Source organism: Lolium rigidum, chromosome 2 (assembly GCF_022539505.1).
Source record: "Lolium rigidum isolate FL_2022 chromosome 2, APGP_CSIRO_Lrig_0.1, whole genome shotgun sequence".
NCBI lineage: Eukaryota > Viridiplantae > Streptophyta > Magnoliopsida > Poales > Poaceae > Lolium > Lolium rigidum.
This window is the reverse complement of record NC_061509.1, coordinates 41,349,138-41,353,255: the sequence shown is the minus strand read 5'-3', so window position 1 is coordinate 41,353,255 and position 4,118 is coordinate 41,349,138. Positions and strand designations below refer to the sequence as shown.

At 42.4% G+C, this 4,118-nt stretch overlaps 1 pseudogene; it reads left to right on the top strand.

The window, feature by feature from the left end:
- Positions 1-684: 684 nt before the first annotated feature.
- Positions 685-3,020, top strand: LOC124689582 (annotated as a pseudogene).
- Positions 3,021-4,118: the final 1,098 nt, after the last annotated feature.

Below are 4,118 nucleotides of genomic sequence, written 5' to 3'. Positions count from 1 at the left end.
ACACCAATTCTTGCTACTATACATGCGTTCCTATCTTTTTCTTAGCAGCAGGGTAGCACACATCAACATGTGCTTCATTGTAGCAAGAATTGGTAAACAAAAAATTCGATCAAGCAAAGTTAGTGAGCGCTGTGCCTAGACTCGACCTGCAGCTACATTACGAGGATGACAACCCAGTGCAGCACTGCTGCATGCACCGTCAAAAGTCTTAAGAATGTAGAACCATGTTTAACTGAATAACCAGATGACTACAAATCTCCAGCAGTGAACGATGCGGTTCAACCGGGATTGTCTTTGCGAATATCAGGGCCTGTACAACGGTTCAGACGGCTTGTGTCTGTAGTATGTTTCCACATCAGCTACAGACAGCACCAAAAACATCTTGTACAGTCGGGTGTCCTTTTGCCTATCTGTAACACCCAACTGCTTGTAACACCGGATTCTGCATATAATTGCTTCATTTTCTTCTTCTTTAAAAAAAGTACAAATTTTTTCCAGTTTTTTTGATAACTGATAAAAATATTTTTTAATTTTTAAAAATAGCGAGAACACTGGGAGAGCCAAAAGCACTTTCCCTTCAGTTTGGCCCAAAAGAAAGGCCAGTTTTGGGCTGTCCGCTATTCACATTACGGCCTGCAGTTCACTGCGCATTTGGATGATTGCATCCAATCATCGAGCAGCGAGATGAGCTGCCTCCGCCTCCGCCTCCTCCTCTGCCGCCGCCGCCGGCGTCACCGCCTCCGCTCGCCGCCGGAAGATGTCGACATCCTCGGGGAGATCCTCCTCCGCCTCCCGCCGCAGCCTTCCTCCCTCCCACGCGCGGCCCTCGTCTGCAAGCGCTGGCGCAGCCTCGCCTCCGACCCGGGCTTCGTCCGCCGCTTCCGCCGCCACCACCGCCGCAACCCTCCACTCCTCGGGTTCTTCGTCAGAGAAGGGGACTTCGTGCCTACTCTCGAGGCCCCGAATCAGGTCCCGCCCGGACGCCTCTCTCTGCAGCGCGGCGAGGGCGACCGCTTCCTGTCCCTCGGATGCCGCCATGGCCTCGTGCTCATCTTCGACATAAAGCCCAACCAAATGCTGGTGTGTGACCCCGTCACCGGCGACCAGCACCGCCTCGCCATTCCCCCAGGGATTGCCACTCATGCGGAGAATACAACGATCAACGGGGCCGTGCTTCGCCCTGCCGGAGCAGTCGACCACTTCCAGGTGGTCTTGACAGTGGGAGACAACTACCACAAGCAACACAGGCGAGTCCTCGCCTGCGTTTACTCGTCGGAGACTGGCTTATGGGGTGATCTCATCTCAACACCGCCTTCACCCGAGGTCCCTAGAAGTGGTCGTCCCACCTTGGTTTACAGGCAATCCCGCCGTGCTTGTTGGGAAATCCCTTTACTGGGCGCTTGCTGGGAATTTGGTTGAAATTCTCGAGTTTGATTTGGAGAAGCAAAGCTTATCCGTGCTACAGCCGCCAGTGCATATGCTTAAAGAGGGCTTTTTCTCAATTATGTGGGCAGAGGGTGGTGGCCTTGGTTTACTCTTCCCGACATACAGTGGCATCCAATTGTGGAAGAGACAGACTGATTCTGACAGTGTTGCTTCATGGGCACTTGGAAGAACTATTGAACTGGACAAGCTACTTCCCCTAAATTCACCGCAAGTATCAGCAACAATACTAGGTTTGGCTGAGGAAAATAATGTGGTGTACCTGTGTGCATGTTCCATCGTCTTTATGGTCCATCTTGAGTCATTGCAATTCAAGAAGCTTTGTGAAACCAATTTCCTCTGCCATTATCACCCATTCGAGTGTGTCTACGCTACAGGTAATATCATGCTTTCACATATTGGTTACAACAGAATCAAGTTCATTTCTGATAATTCTTCATGGAACACAATTCACAATGGAGTATTTCTGTATCGATTCTTGTGTGTTTGCGTTTTATGTGATGATTATGATTTAGAAAAAAAGGATTTGTTAGTCGTATCTAATTTATTTTATGCTTGGTAGCAAGACAGTGGTTGCGATTGCTCCACTGTTAACTTCATTTCTGTATATTTTGTTGTTTTTCAAGTTGGATCTAGCTAACTGTCTTTGTCAGTTTGTTATATGAATATCCATATAACAAAACAACTAACACCAAGATTCACAAATAATTTCTGTAATATTGAACTAAATTTCCTTCTTGTATGCCTATTCACAAATGTAATAAGCCAAAAAAATTGTAATGGTGATTTTAGTGCACAGCTGCGGTGCTGTTTTTTGACAAGACAAAACATTTGGAAGTTGAAGATAACTACATGAAAAACTCGCTTGAACTAACTGAAGTGTCAAATAGGTGGCTCAATAGGTGTCTGGAAGCTTTAAAGTAGTTTTACTTATTTCATTCAGTATTTGTTATCTCTTCTAATCTTGCTAATAGCACTAATCCCGTATTGATGAATTTATTTGAATTTACGAATAATTGCTCATTTTACCAATTTAGGAGAGTCCTACTGGCATCTGTGCCTGGGAAAACTAATATGTGGTGTTCATTTCGGTTTTCATGCTAAATCTGTTTCAAGATAATTTAAATTAGAATACCGACGACCACATTTGTGCTACAATTTATTAGTATGATTGTATTTTTATTTTATTCCGTGTGGCATGGAACGAGCTTATAGTTCTGGATAATTTGTCGGTTACTGAGCAACTTAGTGTCTGAATGTGCATGTTCTTCATTTGTACAATATTCATTAGCATATACTATTCCTAGAATATTCTTTTAGTTCGACAATATGTGTGGTTTTGTTTATCTTTTCATAATGTTTTACAAAATGTGTTTTTTTCCCTTCGAATTATAGCTGCGAGTTTGCTTAATTATCTCGTTCATGCCTCCCTCATATCTATTTGTCTTTTCATTGGATTGACATCGTGTGTTACTTGGTCGACTTCTTATGATTGATAAAACAGGCATTGGTGGTGGACATGATGCAGCGGATCTTTTGCACCACTCATAAGATGATTGTCTGGTTAAATGTGCTATTGTGATATACTAATTAGCAGGTAGGCTTATCTTCTGCATGTACGTTAAGATATCTGAACAAATTCAGATATTGCCTTCCTTTTTACTTCCATTTCTCAAGTACCAAATTCAAAGAGAGGACTGTAAGATTTAATCTGCAGCTCTTTACTTGACTCCTTCCTTTTTACTGCCATCTTGGATCTTTTCTCCAGGCCCTGCTTCCTCATCCCTTCCTCAGCAGCTCTCCATCCTTTTATGACTTTAGCCACCTGGCTTCTCTTTATTTGCTGATGTTCTATACCATCTCTACTGGATGTGCACTTTCACTTGTCTTTCTGTTGCATCTAGCTGCATTGCTTTCAGTTTACCTCCTTAGTTCTCTCGCAGTTATACCTGTACCATTTGTTACATGCCAATGATTAGTCTTTCGTTGTTATGGATCTATCAAGTCGTAGTGTGATTTATATGTTGTTTCGTCTACAGTAGTTGATACTCCCGCCGTCCCCAAATAGGTAACAGACAATGCACATTTTGTTTGGTCCAAATTGGTATGATTTGTGGACAATGTATTTTCTCCCCTTGTCGTCACATTAGATGTTTAACACTTTCTATTAAACACTCAGCAAAATGGTATGACTGGATTCGCCATGAATACTTCTTTCGTCGCAGATTGCATATTATTACTAACATATTAATACTATCACTAAGAGTCTTAAGAGTAGTGGTCAAAGTATTGTTTTTGATGTTGTGGAGAGTAAAAAAGATGGCATCTTTGTTGGCCTGAAGGAAGTGTGTCCACTAGCTAGCTTACAGAGTAAAAAAAGATGGCATCTTTTTTGGACTGAAGGAAGTGTGTCCACTAGCTAGCTTACACATTTCCTAAAACTACTAGTTGAATGCCCGTGCGTTGCCACGGCCCCTCATAAATTTTTCTGACGCCATATGTTGCAGCTGTAAACATTAAATACATTAAAATATTTAAACATACACAACATATATTGTAATGTTGTATTCCAAAAATATCATCTCTTAATTTCATTTCTTGCACATAAAGTAACATCCCAACTAATTTTCTCTTAGTATTAACTAAGATATACTCCCTTGACATTTCAGGTATTC